This window comes from Carcharodon carcharias, chromosome 3 (genome assembly GCF_017639515.1).
Source record: "Carcharodon carcharias isolate sCarCar2 chromosome 3, sCarCar2.pri, whole genome shotgun sequence".
NCBI lineage: Eukaryota > Metazoa > Chordata > Chondrichthyes > Lamniformes > Lamnidae > Carcharodon > Carcharodon carcharias.
This window is the reverse complement of record NC_054469.1, coordinates 80553165-80571952: the sequence shown is the minus strand read 5'-3', so window position 1 is coordinate 80571952 and position 18788 is coordinate 80553165. Positions and strand designations below refer to the sequence as shown.

The following is an 18788-nucleotide window of genomic DNA, read 5'->3' as shown; positions in this document are numbered from 1 at the left end:
GACGTCCATGGTGAAGAGGAGACAGTTAGGGCCAGGGAACTGGAAATTGTTGATATGATGTAGGGCATCAGAGGAATCGTGGATGTAGGTAGGGAGAGAGAACGTAGTCAAGATAGGAAGAAATAAGTTCCATGGGGCAGGAACAGGCTGACATGATGGGTCTACCTGGACAGTCCTGTTTGTGAATTTTGGGGAGGAGGTAGAAACGGGTTGCCTGAGGTTGGGAGACTATGAGGTTGGAAGCTGTGGAGGGAAGATCTCCAGAGGAGATGAGATCAGTGACAGTCCTGGAAACAACGGCTTGATGTTCGGTGGTGGGGTCATTGTCCAAGGGGAGGTAGGAGGAAGTGTCTGAGGTTTGGCGCTCAGCCTCTGTGAGGTACATGTCAGTATGCCAGACAACAACAGCACCACCCTTGTCGGCAGGTTTGTTAACAAAGTCAGGGTTAGATCTGAGAGAACAGAGTGCGACAAGTTCAGAAGGAGACAGGTTAGAGTGGGTGAGAGGAACAGAGAAATTGGGACAGCAGATGTCCCTTCTGCTGTTCGCAACGGGCAAGGTACAGAACATACCCGACTAGCTGCGCTTGCAAAACTCAAAACATTAGATCTGATTCCGTGATTGGACATTTGATAAATAAACCTTAGTGTGCTAAGAATTACGCTGACAACCAATTTAAGACTGTAATTAGGTTCACAGCGTGGCACATTTGTGTGTACTGGAAGCTACATTTATTAACACACAGGCCCCCGTTCTTTGCAGATAGAAAGAACATGTACACACATTGCGCCTGTTTCAACTAAACAAGTGAGCCATTCGCTGGTTTATTATTCAGGCCAATGCCTTGCCCAAAGTCAAGATGCCTGGTTTAAATTTCAAACAATGCTTGGCAATTAACTATCAGTCACCATCTGCCGGTGCATCCTCCATGGCAATGCCTCTACCAATCAGAGTCCACTTGCCAGACAATCAGCATTCTCTTCTCATACAGCATAAATTGTTGTTCCCTTTATATTTGGTATTTCCGAGAATTGTCCTGATGAGTGCAAAATAAAAACTTTGACAAAAAAAAAGTCTCTTTTTCACCCGACAGTGCAGCAGTCCTTCAGTACTGTACTGCATTATCAGCGTAGATTTTTGCGCTTAAACCCATGGCTGGGAATTGACCTTGTGATGAGAGTGACACCAACTGACTTATGGCTGACACTTCAAAAGAAACAAAAAGACGATCCAATTGCTAAATGTATTTGTGCTATCATAAAACAGGTCTCAATGATTTTGTGCATTTATTTTGGAATTTGGAAATTTGGGTGAATGAGGAAAAATTGCTGAAAATATTTTCAGAGAACAATTTGAGTGATTTGTGGTCAAAAGAAAATACACTGCCAACTAGTGGAAGAGTGAAGAGCAAAACTCTATTTCAAAAAACTGAGCTGAAAACCTGAGGAAACACGCAGAAAAAGCAGATTAAAATCAGTCAGCATGAGGCAAACAAGTAAATCATCCGGATAGTTTACCTGCTTGCCTGCCAAGTTTCCATAGGACAGGTTGGGTTAAAATCCTCCTCGAGTGTTTGAAGTAAATGTGGCAGTTGAGTGTTACACAAATATAAATTACTGTTGTATGCATGACCTTTAATACATTATAGATACATGGAATATTGTAGGTTATCAGTGTTGATCCCCAGTCCGAATAAATGGGAAGGGTAAGCAGCGGGGAGGGCATCCAGTTATAAAACCACCTGTTAAATCCAAAAATGATGCTTGATATGAAGGTGATCAGCCAGCATTGTGGCAACCCCATGTAATATGGGAAAAACCAAAAGAGGAATCAACCATGTAGAACATTGTGCCTGACAAGGACATTGTGGATGATATTTAGAAGTAAATTATTTTAAGATGTTTTCAAGAAAATCATGGGGTTTCCAGAATGCTCCAAAGAGATAATGTTATATTGAACATGATTCACATTAGCGTATTACAGTCCTTAGTGAAATTATCACAAAGCTTTTGTTGAAAATCATTTGCAGGAGGTGAGGGATGAAATTTACACTCAGTATACAAAATTTTACTTCTGAGGAGCAAAGTGCAGTGGATATGTAAAAAGGTTCAACAGTCATCAGACACAAGTTCTACAGTTTTTACTCTGTGCAACATCTAATGATTACAACTGTAATGGAGATATGGGGATTCAAGCAAAACCATTATGGATTGAGAAAAAATGCAAACACGTTGAACCTCCTGTGTCTTCACTGTAAATATAGCACGTACACATCTATAAATGCTATCGCAACCAAAATATGGTCACATTGCACAACAGAATATGGAGTGTGAAAAGAAAATATCTTTTTATTTCTGTTGGACTGTAGATTAAAATTACAATGGCTGCAGTTTGAAAGACATGTTCACAAGAACAGTGTGAGGGTTATATACAATGTTGCTTTCCTGGAACAGAGTGTACCATGAAAGACAAGAGGAGCTCGGTCCAACGGGGAACTGCCTAGCAACATTTTAATTGGCTCCTAACCAGGTGACCAGGGTTTGTGTGAGAGCAGTGCAGCAGAAAAGCTCATAGTCTGAAAAGAGAAAAGACCTAAAACCTCTTCCTCCTGTCTGTGTAAGATTCCAGTAATTCTACAGTGATACCTAGCTTTTATTCCCCCTCATACCTCTACAACCTGCTCTCGCTCTGAAAAACCCCTGTCAAGATGAAAAGGGGAAAATCACCGTTAGAGACATTGAAAAGCAAGTGAACTAAAGACAAAGTGCTGGGAAGACCACCTTGTGTCATCAACAAAGAACAATCAAACTCATCGAGTCCTGTACTCCGGAATTGGTGCTATTGAACTGTTTTATCTCATTCTTGAAATCCATGTTTTTGTGTGTCTTGTATGTCTACGTATAGAGGTTTAAGAAGGGGTAGAGTTTAGGTTATAGAGTTAGAAATTAGCAGTTCATATTCTTTCTTTTGCTACTGGTTAAAGACACTTTGTTCAATAAACAGTTATTTACTTATTAAGTTTACAAACCTGGTGCCCATATTCTGTTAACCTAAATTAAACAATTAGGTGGTTGAATCAAACTTTTCACATTTGTCGCGGCTCTGGGAGCAGTGGGGCTTGATATTGCAGTGTACTATCCTCAGTGAGTTGTGACAAGTGCTTATTATTTCTCAGTAATATTTATTGAAATTAAACTTTATATCACAGTAGTATGAATCATATAGCACAAAATCACTCCAGTATGAGTCATGGAGATTTGTGGTGTAATATTGCTACATCTTGAAAGAAATGATATAGAATAGATATTTATAGTCCACTTGAATTGGAACTTTTAGCTTGAATTTCGGCACTGAAAGTTAAGATTAACAATTATTGTTGAAAAATTACTAAACAGAGATTTCAAAATGCTCCAATTGTATTCTCACAGTCAACCTCATCTAATTCCCTGATAAGAATACAAATATCCAACTGCAGAACAACAAAGCAGAATTTTCTTATTTCTTATTCCATTCCTGAAAAGCACTACAGTAACTCACTAGTGGCTACAGAATGCACAACTATGCATTCTTTATAGAAAAGCAAAAATGCAAATTTTTCTGGTTGACATATATAAATAAACTCACTTGTGAGTTATGTATTGGCTACTTAAAAACTGGCTGAGTTTTAATATGAATTTCCTCATTTTTAAAAATGTAAATACAATTTTGATTTTACTTACATTCCATTTCAAATTATACATTACTTTTCCTATATTAATGTATTGTTTAATTGTTAGCATTATACCAAAATGGAATTCAACCATGTTATGCCATTGAGTGTGTAAGATTTTACATTTTCTCATCGTCTCAATAATTTTGATAGCCAAAAGCCACTTGCAAAATATCCCAAGTCATATCATACATGTCCAGTCGTAGAGTCATTTATGGCACAGAAGGAAGCATTTGGCCCATCGAGTCTATGTTGGTTCTCCATGGTGCAATCCAGCGAGTCCTATCCTCCTGCTCTATTCCCACAGACCTGCAAGTTTATTTCCTTCAAGTGCTCATCCAATTTCCTTTTGAAATCTGTGATTATCTCTGCTTCCAGCACCCTCGGGAACAGCAAGTTCCAGGTTCAAGGAGAACGACCTCCGCCTCTCCAACCAAATCTTGTGGCCAAAATCCCCCATGCCTGCAACCATTCTGGTAAATCTCCTCTGCACTCTCTCAAGGACCCTCACATCCTTTCTAAAGTGTGACCGCCAAAACTGAACACAATATTCCAGTTGCAGCCTAAATAGAGTTTTATAAAGGACAAACATAGCTTTACTGCTTTATTAATGAAGCCCAAGATTCCATAAGCTTTGCTAACCACTATCTCTATGTCCTGTCACCTTCAAAGTTCAATGCACATCTACCCCCACATTCCTCTGTCCCTGAACACTCTTTAGAACTGTGCCATTAAGTCTATATTGCCTCTCCCTAAACATTCTGCCAAAATACATCACCTCACACTTCTCTGTAATTCCAACTGCCATTTGTCTTCATATTCTACTAGCCTATCTATGCAGGCAATTTGTATCATCCTCATTGTGTGTCACTCCTCCAAGTTGGTATCATAAGCAAATTTTGAAATTTTACTCTGTATTCCAATATCCAAGTCATTTATATATATTACAAAAAAACAATGATCTTTGCATTGACCCTTGGGGAATAGCACCGTCTACCATTCTCCATCTGAGAAACAACCATTTACCATGACTCGTTGTTTTGTCCTTACGCCAATACTTTATTCGAGTTGACACTGACTCTCCTATCCTATGAGTGACAATTTTGTAAACCAGTCATTTATGTGATGCTTTGTCAAACACACTCTTAAAATCCATATAGACAGCACCCACTACATTCCTTTCATCAAACTTCCCTGTTACTTCACCAAAAAAAATCAATTAGATTAGTCAAGCATGATCTGCCTTTTACACATCCATGCTGATTATCCTTAATTCTAACCTCTCCAAGTGCATGTTGATTTTTTCCCCCGATAATTGTTTCTGAAGCCTTATCCACTGTTATTAAACTAACTACTAACTGGTCTGTAGTTGTTAGGAGTGTTGGAAGTACTCAACAGGTCTGGTAGCATCGTGGAAAGAGAAACAGAGTTAACCTTTCAGGTTATGAATTGTCGTCAGAAGACACTTCATCTTGCTACCCTTTATCTCTGTTTCCCAAATTACAACAGCGATTACAGTTTAGGAGTACTTCATTGGCTCTGAAGTACTTTGAGACGGCCTGAGGTAGCGGAAGATGCGATATAAATGCAAACCTTTCCTTTTATTCAGTGAGTCCTACCGTATGTGCACCTGTGTGGACATTGGGTAAGACTGTAATTGGACTTGACTGTGCTGGCCCACATAGTCAAGGAGCTTCTTGACGTGAAGTGGTCAGACTCATTCTGGATAACTTTTACTTGGGTGACATATCAGAAGATCGCTGTAATCCAAAGAACATTGCCCCAGGTAGGCATTCTATATTAATCCTTGGTTTACAAACTGAAGGAGAAATAAAATTCTACGTTTAGTATTTTTTTTAAAGAAATGTGTTCAATTCTGGGCATCATACTTTAGCATGGATGTTAAGGCCATGGAGTGGGTGCAGAAGAGATTTACTTGAATGGTACCAGGGATAAAGGACATCAGTTATAGGAAGAGACCAGAGCTTTGGTGAGGATCATCATGAGAGAACCTGCACTCTAAAAAAGATGTCTTCACTGAAATTTGCTACCTGCTACAACAACTACTGCAACCTCAGAGCTGGGCAAGGACAGCATTGCTCATGTTTAAGAATGAAACCGTAGTCATGAACCGTAGTCCAGCTCCTTCCAGATGATATTTACAACATCTCCCAGTTTGCTGTCAATTGTTGCAAAGGGGTGTCACTAAAGCTCTATATTCCAACAGAGTTGAATAATTTTCTTTCTCTCTTGCAAGAGAGAAGCAAGCAGAGCGAACATGCAGCATCGCGAGGATTGCAGACTTCAGCACGGTACAGGATGCCATTGACTACAGACATAATGCTTTGTAGGCACACGCTAACTAAGAGGAATATCACAACAAAAAGGGATTTTATTCCCTCAATATACTATTGGCGGACGATGCCCGGTATCCTGGCAGCAGTCATAATGCCTTCGATCTGCAGAGATCTAATGTGCCATCTGTATTTGAGCTACCACAGCAAACCAGGCAGTGGCTACTGGGTGAAATAGCTCATGAGTCCAGTGTGCAACCCATGCAAAGGTGGGCAGAATGGTGGGGGGGTTTTACAGTCATTTCAGCCATGATCTTATTGTATGGCGGAGCAGGCTTGAAGGGTCAAATGGCCTACTCCTGCTCCTAGTTCATATGTCCTGCTCCTAGTTCATATGTAATAGTACTGCTGTAGTGCCCTGGAAGAGCCATGCAGTACTCACTTGAACATGTGTCAAGATTCATGGTGGTCTATTGTACTTCGCACAATTGCGCCATCCTGAGGGCACAACTTTTGGCACCAGCTATTTAATGGCCATCTGAGGAAGAAGAGGAAGAGGAGGAGGAGGAGGGAGGGTGGATGCAACCAAGATAGCCCCTCTCTGGCCATGCTGTCCGTAATCAATTTATCTGGCTGTGATGCCAGTAAACAACAACAGCAACTTGCATTTATAAAGCGCCTTTAATGAATTAAAATGTCCCAACATATTTCATAGGAGTGTTAAAATGCAAAAACTGGCATTGAGCGGCATTTGGCAATATTAGGGCAGGTGACCAAGTGTTTGGTCAAAGAGGTAGGTTTTAAGGAGTGTCTCAAGGAGGAAAGTGAGATAGAGTGGTTTACAGAGGGAATTCCAGAGCCTACAGCTGGGGCAGCTATTGTGGATTCCAGAATTAGAGGGGCACAGATATCTTGAAGCGTTGTGGGGCTGGAGGAGTTTAAAAAGATAGGAAGGGCAAGACACTGCAGGGATTTGAGAACAAAGATGAGAATTTTAAAATCAAGAAGGTGCTTGACTGGGAGTCAATATGGGTCATATTGCAGGGGTGGTGGGGGAATGGGACTTTGTGCGAGTAAGGAAAGGAGTCGATTCTTGAATGCCTTTAAGTTTACCGAAGGTAGAGTGTAAGAGGACAGCCAGGTGTATGCTGGAACAGTTAAGTCTGGAGGTTAAAAAAAGGCATGAATTAATGGTTAAGTTAGTGTGCTGAGGCAGGAACAGAATCAGGTGATGTTATGGAGGTGGAAATAGGCAAGTTTAGTGATGGTGCAGATGTGATCAGAAGCTTATCGTCAAGGTTGTGAACAGTCTGATTCAGCCTCAGACAGTTGTCAGGGATAGGGATGGAGTCAGTTGCTCAGGAACAGAGTTTGTAGTGGGGACCAAAACAAATAGGCTGAATTTTCCTCTGAGCTCTGGAAAACCTAACCTGCGTGCTTTTACAGCTCATAAACTGCACACCAGACCCATGCGTGGCTTCACATGCCATTTTTGTCTTTTCACCTCAGGGTCAGGTTTGAATTGCAGTTTGTGAGCCATGAACCAGTGCAGGAGGAGTGTGCGCGCAGAGGCAGACCAGTTAGAAAGCACGCCCCAATTCTACAACATAGTATCTCAGCTCCCAACAATTTTTGAAGGCCCCTTAAACCTCACCCCTCACTTCCTTCAACCCCCATCCACCTCAATGCCAACCTATGCCTCTTCTATGCCCCCCCCCCCTGTATCCTCTACGGTCAATCACCTAGTATGCACTATGTAGAGTCTTCAGATTCCATGCAATATCACTGGAAATATTTTATGTTCCTTGAACAAAATAAACCTCTCACCATTTAATAAAAACCTCCATTTCATTGATACAGAGAAAAATGCATTTTGCCATGTGGAAAAAAAATCATGTAGTACTTGTAATTATATAAACTTGTGTCAACAACCAGAAATCACATCAAAGGGGCAATCTGGTATGACAACTTTTGAAGCTATTATTCATTCCCAGATGAATGGAGCATCTATTGTGCTGAAACCCATTAGCACTTGAAACTCAGCCAAGCATTCAGATTAGCCAGTCCAAATAACAGATTATTCTTTGGGAAGGAAAGAATAGAAGGTGCTCATTTCAATTTCAAAGCAGAGTGCCTGTCAATGTAGGGGAGCAGGGTAGTTAGATTTTATTCAAGTATAGATCTTTTTGAAGTGTCAAAACCAAGTTTTAAAAAAAAATAGCTGGAGCAATATAGATCATGATATAAAGGATGACAGCACAGGCTTGACAGGGTGTTCTGTAAAGCTTTTCTATATGTCATGGTGCTTTTGCCATTGGATGTGCATAGTAATGCATGTGAACATATACACAAGGCTGGTCAATGTAAGGGTCAACTTACCTTTAAAGAATAGATCCCTATAATCAATCACTGCATTAGAAACAAATCTACATTATAATACAACACCCAATAATGACATTTGAAGATGTGAAAACACTTTACGTTCAGTGTTCCAGACTCCTCAGCAGGTTTTCCATTTTCTTCATGTACTCTCAAACCTGGTGGGATTAATGGGCTTCCAAAACCATCACCAGATGAAAATGGTGTGCAGAAGGAAATCCAGTTTTCATCCCCCAAGTAAAACGGGAATCCTATCTCAGTAGAGGCGAGTGTGCGTTTTGTACATTAGGCATTTCTGACCCGTAAAAAGGCCGAGGAAAATCTGACTTCGTTCAAAGAAAAACTAAATGCGGCAGTGAAATGCGTCTCCAGATGAAATTTCGGCCCATTATCTTCAGTCTTCACAATATTTAATTGCAGCAAATTTCTGCTAATCAAGCAGTCTAATAATTCAGAGACACTGGAGGAATCAAGAGAGGTGGCAATGAGGTAAAGATGGGTATTGTCAGCATATATGTGAAAATTGATTATGTGTTTTTGGATGGTTTTGCCAAGGCAAAGCAAGCAGATGAGAAATAGGAAGGGGCCAAGGATAATTCCTTGGAGGAAACCAGAGGTTAAAAGTGCAGAGGTGGGAAAAAAAGCCATTGCAGGTGATACCTATCTAACCATAGCCAGGGTAAGAGTGGAACCAGGTGATTGCAGTCCCACTAGAAGACAGCGGAGAGCTGTTGGAAGAGGATGTGGTCAACTGTGTCTAAGGCTGCAGACAGGTCAAGCAGGACAAGGATAGTTTACCTTTGTAGCAGCTACATGGGACGTGATTTTGATAAGAGTTGTTTCGGTACTGTGGCAAAGGCAGAAACCTAGTTGGAGGGATTCAAACATGAGTTCAATGAACATGGATTTGGGAGGCAGCAACACATTCCAGGACATCTGAGAGGAAGGGAGGTTGACAACAGAGTGATAGTTTGCAAGGACTTTGGGGCTCAAAGGTTGATTTTTTTGAGGAGAGGGGCAATGATGACAGATTTGAAGGAAAGATGGGTAGGACCTGAAGATAGAGAATTGCTAACATTATGAGCTAACATGGGGGCCAGAAAGAGAAGTTGGGTGGTCAGCAGTTTAGTGGGAATAGAGTCGAAGGAGGTGGTGGTGAGTCTTCTGGAAAAGATAAACTCAGTGAGGGCAGGAAAGCAGAAGAAAGAGAAACTAGAGAATGATGCAGGTTCAGAGCTAGGGCAGGGGGAGGCACATTGTGCAAGAATGGTCCGTTGGGATAGGAGAAGGGAGGGAAATGCCAGAAGCAGCTGATTGGATGGTCTCAATTTTACTGATAAAGAAGTCCATGAGTTTCTTGTGCTTGTTATTGAGGTGAGGTAAACGGAACCAATTCACCAACAGCCCCATCTCACCTTCCCTTAGTCACTGATCATCACAGCATCCGTTTCGGCTCAAAGCAAAAAGTCACCACAAAATTTATTCTTTTATTTCTTTCTAAAGGTCATTAGTGAACCAGATGGGCTTTTACAACAATTGATGATCATTTCATGGTTCACCATTACTAGCTTTCAGTTCCAGATTTTATGAAATTCCACCAACTGCCTTGGTGGGAAATGAACCCATGTCCCCAGGCATTAGCCTGGGCCTCTGGATTACTAGCCCAGTGACATTACCACCATGGCACCACCTCCCCTATAATAGACATTATAAAATAAACATTCCAAACCAAATTATAAATTAAACCACAGCATATTTCACAGAAGTGCTAACTAATCTCCCATGTACTTTCCCTTAGTTCATGTCTTCCATGTACCTTTGCCTATTCTACTGGGCTCTGCAGTGCTATCCCAATGGTAGGTACAAGGCTACTGATTGTCAGTGAGTGAGATTAGAGGATGACTTTGAGCAGCTCTGGTTCTAAAAGGCCTAGCTTTGGATTGCACCACCTCAGCATTAATGGCAGCAGTCTCTGTTGGCTGGCTGACAGGCAACAGCAAGGGCACTGGTGGGGGTGGGAAGACAAATGCCATCTTCCGCAGATTAGACAGCAGGTCCATGCACCACAGAGCCATAGCCACTCTCCTGGGGAGGCGGCTCAGCAACCCGAATAATCTGTTGGAGTACAAATAGCTGGAACAGTGGCACTGTGAAAGGCCCTTTGAATACTGTTATCTGTAGCCATGATGACAGCAAACTGATCTTGCATGACTTCAGTCTGAGCTTCTACTGCAGCAGCTAGACCTCGAGTGGCTTCTGCTTGAAATGCAATGAAAGCTGAGATATTGGCTAACAGATGCGACATCATGGTTGGGTCCACAGTTATGCGAACGGAGTTAGCCACCACTTAAACTGAAAAGGATGAGCTTCAAGCTCTGAGCAAAGCCCTGCGCCAAGTCAGTGTCAGAATCCTCCATGCTCCTCAACATTGACAGAGCTGCCAAAATGTCTGTGATCAATGTACACTTCTGTGTTCATACCCCTCAGCTTTCTTTTGTAAGCCACTCCACTGAAGTCCTCATTTGATTTCCCTGCTGCAGAAGTTGTGTGTGACCTCGTCCTTCAGTGACTGGCATCTGTGCTACCTATGCCCTGGCTGCAGGCCACTCATGCTGGATGTCTTACCATGTGCCAATCCCTCCTCTAATCTACCATCTAAAGTTTGCATAGTGTCAGAATCTGGGCAAGTGGCTGTGAGAGCGAGTGACAGTATTACTTCTTCATCACCATCATCCTGCTCTTTCATGTCTTGCTCTTCTGACGCTGCCAGGCCAGGTTGCAGTCTTGGATATCTAAAAGAAGTAAGGCACATGGAAGTGATGTAATTAGGGGTGAGGCAGGGGAAGAAGAACTACATGCTTAGACCATTTGCAACTTCCAAATCAGGAGGGAATGTGGGATGAGCAGGAAATAGGATGCGAGATGGAGGATTAGGAATGAGGATGCTGTCATCTTTGGTGCTTTCAGCCCCATTGCTAGCCACAGCCTCAGCAATGGTCACTCCAATGGTGGTGACCACCATCTCCTTCAGCGGGGTATGGACAAGCAGCCATGCCCCTGCCCATTGCCAGTTAGGTGCTGCTACCACTGGTTTTGTGTTATCTTGTCTTGCAAGAGAGAGGGAAGTTACTGTGGAGCAATGTGTTTAGGTGATGTGGCTGTCTTTGTTGAATAGATGGCAGTGTGTGCAAGCTGCAAGATGTGGGTGTGAGGCTTGTAGCAGTGCTAAGTGTGTGAGGGTGAGGCAAAGCATTTGAATCAAAAATAAAAATACCTGGCAAAACTCAGCAGCTCTGACAGCATCTGCGGAGAGGAACACAGTTAACGTTTCGAGTCCGTATGACTCTTCAACAGAACTAAGGCAAAATAGAAGAGAGGTGAAATATAAGCTGGTTTAAGGGGGGGTGGGACAAGTAGAGCTGGATAGAGGGCCAGTGATAGGCAGAGATAGCCAAAAGATGTCATAGACAAAAGGACAAAGAGGTGTTGACGGTGGTGATATTATCTAAGGAATGTGCTAATCGGTGACATTAAGGGTAGAAAGCAGGAGGAGCAAGGTACAGATAGTCCTAGTGGGGTGGAGGGGAAGGGATCGAAGTAGGTAGAGATACAACAATGGATGGAAATATATTTTAAAATAATGGAAATAGGTGGGAAAAGAAAAATCTATATAAATTATTGGAAAGAAAGGGGATTGGAAAGGGGGTGGGGTTGGAGGAGAGAGTTCATAATCTAAAATTGTTGAACTCAGTATTCAGTCCGGAAGGCTGTAAAGTGCCTAGTTGGAAGATGAGGTTCTGTTCCTCCAGTTTGCATTGAGCTTCACTGGAACATTGCAGCAGGCCAAGGATGGACATGTAGGCATGAGAGCAGGAAAGAATTTGAATGTTAGGTATAAGTCGTGATTGGAAGATTGTCAGTGGATGAGTGATGGGGGTGTGGTGTATTGAGCAGAGAGGCTGGTAATGCAGTTGGTGGGATATGTCATTTGAACCTCACTGACCTTGAGCACTCCTGTGGAGGTCACTGAATTTTTTTACGGCACTGCAACCAGGCCCTCACAGCTAGACTTCTGGCACTGATCATCATGACTATTTGGTTTCACTGCCTTCACAAAGTTTGTCCGGAGGGCCTCATGGCCCTTGCTGATACAGGATATCCCTCCTCCTCTCCATCTCACACACCTAGGCTTCCAGTGCGGCATCAAAAAATCTTGGAAGCCACTTTCTGCCATTATTGACTGTTCCATGTCAATATCAATTTTAAAATGATTTCCAGCACCTGCTCCAACTGCAATGCATTTATCCATCAAGCATAAAGCAGGCTAGCTTTAACCTGTGCTAGCCTCTCACGGTTTTGAACCTCATCAGGTGTGCAGCCACTCAAAAACATGCTTAATGCTGACTGCACTTATTTAAATTATCAGGAAGCACAAAGTTTGGGTGCTGCTTGCAATGGAATCAACAGCCACAGGATAATCCTGCATCACAATCCTTGCATCTGTTTTGGGCCCTGCCGAATTTTACGGTCCTAAGATTTATCAATAGGCCATTAAAAAAAATCAATAGGATACATCCTTTTGACTACTATGAACTGAAAAAGTATTTTGTTAAAGCTTGGAAAATACATAAAACACTAGTTACATGTATCAAATTAATATGTAAATATGTCTTTAACTAGGTAATAGTTGCATGAGGCATCATGCAAATATAATCACCTTGGATAAAAACAAAGGGGATTGCAGCGACTGGAATTACAGAGGCACCCCCTTGCCAAGTATTGTGGAGAAGGTCTTCACTCCCGTTGTTATAACCAGATTGCAGATCCTGGCATCACGCATCTACCCTGAGTCTCAGTGCGGCTTCAGAGCTGGCAGATCGACAATTGACATGATTTTCTTACTCTGGCAGTTACAGGAAAAGTGCTGTGAACTGCGCAGACCATTTTACGGTGACTTCATAGACTTCACCAAGGCCTTTGATCTCATTAGCAGAGACGGATTCTTCAAACTGCTGCGGAAAATGGGCTGCCCACCTAAACACCTGGGTGTCATTTCTTCTTTCCATGAGAACATGCACAATTCTGTCAGTTACCATGGAGCAACATCAGGCATTTTCAAGATCAGCAGCAGGGTAAAGCAGGGCTATGTCCTATCACCGGCTCTCTTTGGCGTACACTTCTCCATGCTGCTATTGTACACTTTTGGCTACTTAAATGAGGGTGTTCAACTGCATGCCACAGCTGATGGCAAGCTGTTCAACTTGGGTATGACTGCACGTCAAGATGGTCCTCGTCCGTGAATTACTGTTTGCTGATGACACCATGCCGAAGTCCACTTGCAGAGGTTTGTAGATCAATTTTCCTGGGCCTGCAGGGAGTTTGCACTGACAATGAGCATCAGGAATATGGTTATGAGTGAGGATGTAGTTCCACCAACATCAATGTCACCTCTCTGGAGGTTGCCAACAGCTTCACATAGCTTGGATCAACATCCACCAGCAAACTGTCACTTGATGCCAAAATCAGCACCAGGATTGTCAAGGCCATAGTTGCTATGTCAAAGTTGAGAAGGTGAGTGTGCACCAATAGCAAACTAACCAAAAATACAAAGCTCCTCTTGTACCAGGCTTATGTTCTCAGCACCCTCTTTTATGGTGGCAAAGCACAGACAACTTATGCAAGCCAAGAAAAGTGGCTGAATAGCTTCACCGCTGTTGCCTTGGTCAAATATTAGGTATTTTTTGGCAGGGCAGAGTGCCTAATATTTGACCAAGGCAACAGAGGTGAAGCTATTCATCATCGCTTCAGATGGATGGATGCCTACTACAAGTAGTGAATTTTAAACTTTGAAAAAAAACCAAAACAATGAGATTTGCTAATAAGTGTAACATATTAGCTGTTTATGCCACATAGGTTGAATTGCAGAGTTTAAGAATAAAATGTCTTCCAGTTTTGTTTAGTTGTTCTCTATTAATGGCCAGTTACTACTGTCATTATTGCAATTAGTTGTGCAATGTGACACATTTGTTATCGGTTGCTTAGCTACATACGAAAAAACAGCATTATGATAAATTATCAAGGTCAACTTTTGTTGTTCTACTGCTTCTACTTCAGTTATTCTTTTCTGAATAAGCTCTTTCACCAAAGCTAAAATTTGTAACCTGATTAAATAAAGCCTGATTTTGCCAATGAACATATCTTGCTGCACAAGTTAACATTTTACTTTTACAATCCCCTCAAAACAAATAACAAACAAACTGAAGTACTATAAAGAAAATGTAGAAATTTTATGATGTATTTTTGTAAAACCTGGCTAAGTAGTTAGAACATATTTTAAATGTACAGCAAATATCCTAAATAATGTTTTGATAAAGTACTTCACAGAACAACACTGATAAATCAAATTAAGCCAGTTTAGGTGTGACAAGCGCAATAATGACTTCATTCTACTTGTATGGATTTATGTTAGAATAGTAATTAAGATATAAAATTATATTTATTGTATGCAAATTTGTAGATTTAAAGAGTAAGAACTTAAAGGGCTCTATTTTGTTCAAAGTGCTCTTTCATGTGTATGCAAAGCTGATCTTTAGCCACAGAACTTAGGAAACCTTTCTACTGACAAAGAATGAAGTATAGTTTCCCTGGGATCATGTAGTTCTGGATCTGCTCTTGTGATGATCCAACATTGTTCCCTTAGTTAAAACAAATGGAGTCATTCAGGGAAACAGGTAGGTTTTATCTTTCTTAGTGATGTCACCATAAGAGCTTGGAAGGATGGGACCCAACATTCCACAAAAACATTCTGGCAGAAAATTCAAGTATTTTTAAAGCAATAATTTTATGATGAATTATTTCATTTATCTTAAGCTATTTAAAAAAATATGGAGAACATACACTGAATAAAACATGCCTTGTAAGGCTTCTCTTTATGATAATATTCCTGAACATATTACTCCTTGCCCCTTCCTCTTTTGCACGGCGTTCTAAGTTTTTTATGTGCTTACATCATCGACCTGAAAAGTTAACTCTATTTTTCTCTCCACAGATGCTACTCGACTTGCTGGGTATTTTCAACATCTTCTGCTTTTATTTCACATTTTGAGCATTTGCAGTATTTTGCTTTTGTGTTTTATGTGCTTGCTGTATCTTGTCAGCTAATTTTTGTGAGTTTTGAAATACTCAATAAAAATATGCATTATACTCTGCCAGTTTAATTGTTACTGAATAACACCCACGACCCAAATTAACATAAGAACACCAGAAATAGGAGTAGACCAGGCAGCCCCTCGAGCCTATTCTGCTATTCAATACGGTCATGGCTGATATCGGCCTTAACTTTACTGCCTGTTCACCATTTCCCTTGATTCTATAAGAGGCCAAAAATCTGGCTGCCTCACCTTTAAATGAATTCAATGATGGAGCATCCACAAACCTTTGCGATAGAGATTTCCAAAGATTCACAACCTTTTAAGTAAAGGAATTTCTTATCTAAATGATTAGCCCCTTGTGTTCTAGATCCCATAGTCAGGAGGTATGCCCTCTCAGTATCTACCCTATGAAACACCTTCAGCATCCTGTTATGTTTCAATGAGATCACCTCTCATTCTTCTGAACTCCAGAGTATTGGCCCAATTTACTCAGTCTCTCATTGTATGACAATCCTCTCACCCCAGGAATCAATCTAGTGAACCTTTGCTACACTGCCTCCAATGCAAGTAAATCCTTCCTTAAATATGGAGAACAAAACTTCACACCATACTCCAGGTGTGGTCTTCCCAAAGCCTGTACAATCATAGCAGGTCTTCCATATTCTTATACTCCCAAGCCCCTTGCAAAAGGCCATTTTCCTTCCTAATTAATTTCTGTACCTGGATGCTAAATTTCTGCATTCCTTGCACAAGTATACCCAAGTTCCTCTGAACATCAACATTTACAAGTTTCATGCTTTTAAAAAAAATATTCTGCTTTTCAATTCTTACCGCCAAAGTGAATACCTCACACTTCCCCACATTCCACTTCATCTGCCTCTGTTGCTCATTCACTTAACCTGTCTATATATCTTCGCATCCTCCTCACAGCTTACATTGTCACCTAGCTTTGTATCATCAGCAAACTGAGAGACATTACTCTCACTCTCTTCATTTTAATCATTATCACAATTGTAAACAGCTGAGGCCCTTGCATTGATCCTTGTAGCACTCCACTAGACACAGCCCGTCCACTTGAAAATGCCCCTTTTATCCCTACTTTCTTTTCCTGTCTGTTAACCAATCCTCTACCCATGTTAATATAGTATCCTCAACTCCATGAGCCCTTAATTTGTGAATTAACATTTTGCGTGGCACCTTATTGAATGCCCTTTGGAAACCCTTATAAGCACAACCTGAAAAAAACTCTAATAAACATGTCAAACACAATTTCCCTTTTGTAAAATCATGTTGACTTTGATCATACTATGATTTTCTCAGTTCATCATTAATAGATCCCAGCATTTTCCCAATGATTTATATCAGGCTAATTGGTTTGTAGTTCTCCATTTTCTCTCTCCCTCCTTTGTTGCACAGCAGAGTTACCTTTGCTAACTTTCAATCCGGTGGGACCGCTCTAGAATCTAGGAATTTTGGAAAATCATAGCCTATATAGTCACTATCTCTGCAGCTACCTCTTTCATAGCTCTACAATGTAGGCCATCAGGTCCTGGGGATTTGTTGGATTTCAGTCCCTTAAGTTTTTCCAATACTTTTTCCTCTAATGATGTTAATTACCTTAAGTTCCTTACTCTTTTTAGTCACTTGGTCACCCTATATCTCTGGTATATAATTTGTGTCTTCTATTGTGAAGGTAGACACAAAATATTTATTCAATGTCTCTGCCATTTCCTCATTCCCCATGATAATGTCTCCTGTATCTGCCAAACTCAGTCAATCCTACTGTTGTGCCTCTGCTACTGTTAAGCCAGAGACACCCAAAAGGTACTAGGCTAATCTGCATACTGATATGTTTTTACTCCTGATGGGAACATTCTCTTAATCTCTGCTTTGGGCTTCTCCTTGATACTAGGGGCTAAGTTGTCAGCTTGCTTACAACTGGCATCACTTTGTAGCACATTATGTTTCATCACACTGTCCTTTATTCTTTCTTAAGGACGTCAAGAAAATCCTTTGCCAACGACACTTGGATGACAGAGAGAGAACTTGCATTTAAACAGAACTTTTCACAACCTCAGGACATCCAAAAGTGCTTTACAATCAGTCAATTAAGTCTTACTGAAGGATAATAACTGTTGTAATATAATGTAGCCAATTAGTACACAGCAAGGTTCCATTAACAGCAATAAGCCAAATGACTAGATAACGTTTAGTAATGTTGGTTGATTTACCAGGACATCAGGAGAACTCCCTGCTTTTGTTCCAATATTGCTACAGGATCCTTCACATTGACCTCAGTGGACAGATGGGACCTAGTTTAATCTCCAACATTGCAGCTTGTACGGCACTGAAGTGTCAGCCTAATATTGTGTGCGTTTAAGTTTCTGTAGTTGGTGTGAAACACATGATCTTCTGAGTAAGAGGCAACATTGCTACCACTGAGCCAAAGCTGACAATTTGATGTCACAGAACAAGCCCAACCAATGGTGCCATCAAGAAGCAGGCAATCAATTATGGATATTTCCAAATAGAATGTTACTTGCATTTACTGACAGTGTCTTTTTTAATAAGAACTGTGCTGGTTAGGTTATACATATGCTATAATTTTGGCTTGAAATACATGATTTGTTGAAAATTATACATGGGAAAATGTTTTCACTCCTGGCGAATAACTGATGACAGTAGGCAATAATCTTCAGTGAACAGACCACAAAGCACAGGCTATTAGCCATTCAAAATGGGTGAAAACATTTCCCATTTGAAAAATAAATTTAACTCATGGGTACAATAAAACAAATATTGACTGCTGCACGGAAGCTATAATTGATGAATTATTACCCCTCTGGTTACAGATGTGCCCTCAAATGTACAATAATTCAGAACATTTTCTTCCTTTTATAAGGCAGCAAATGACCATTGTTGAACCAGCAAACCATAGTGGAGATGCCACAACAATGTTCTTATTTTTCACAGATTTTACTCATCTTCATAGAACGTACTATATGAAATATATGTTTTAAATATAGATTTTCCTTTGTTTAACTTAGTATTGTTTAAATGTTGAATCTCGACATGAACTTTTTTTTATTATTTTGAAGTATTCAAGCATATCATTCTACATTCTGCCTCACTGTCCTGTAATTTTAAATCTCAAAAATGCAAATCCCACTTATGAAACTGTTGGAATCAAGCATGCATCTCAATTGATTTCAATTTATTTCTTAAGTAATAAACATCTCTTAATATTACAAAAT

The 18788-nt window shown here is 40.7% G+C and overlaps 1 protein-coding gene across 8 annotated transcripts in view; it reads right to left on the bottom strand.

Moving 5' to 3' along the window:
- tbc1d5 (TBC1 domain family, member 5) overlaps nt 1–18788 on the bottom strand; it is a 554754-nt gene that overhangs the window by 170582 nt on the left and 365384 nt on the right. The gene's annotated exons all lie outside the window — the stretch shown is intronic.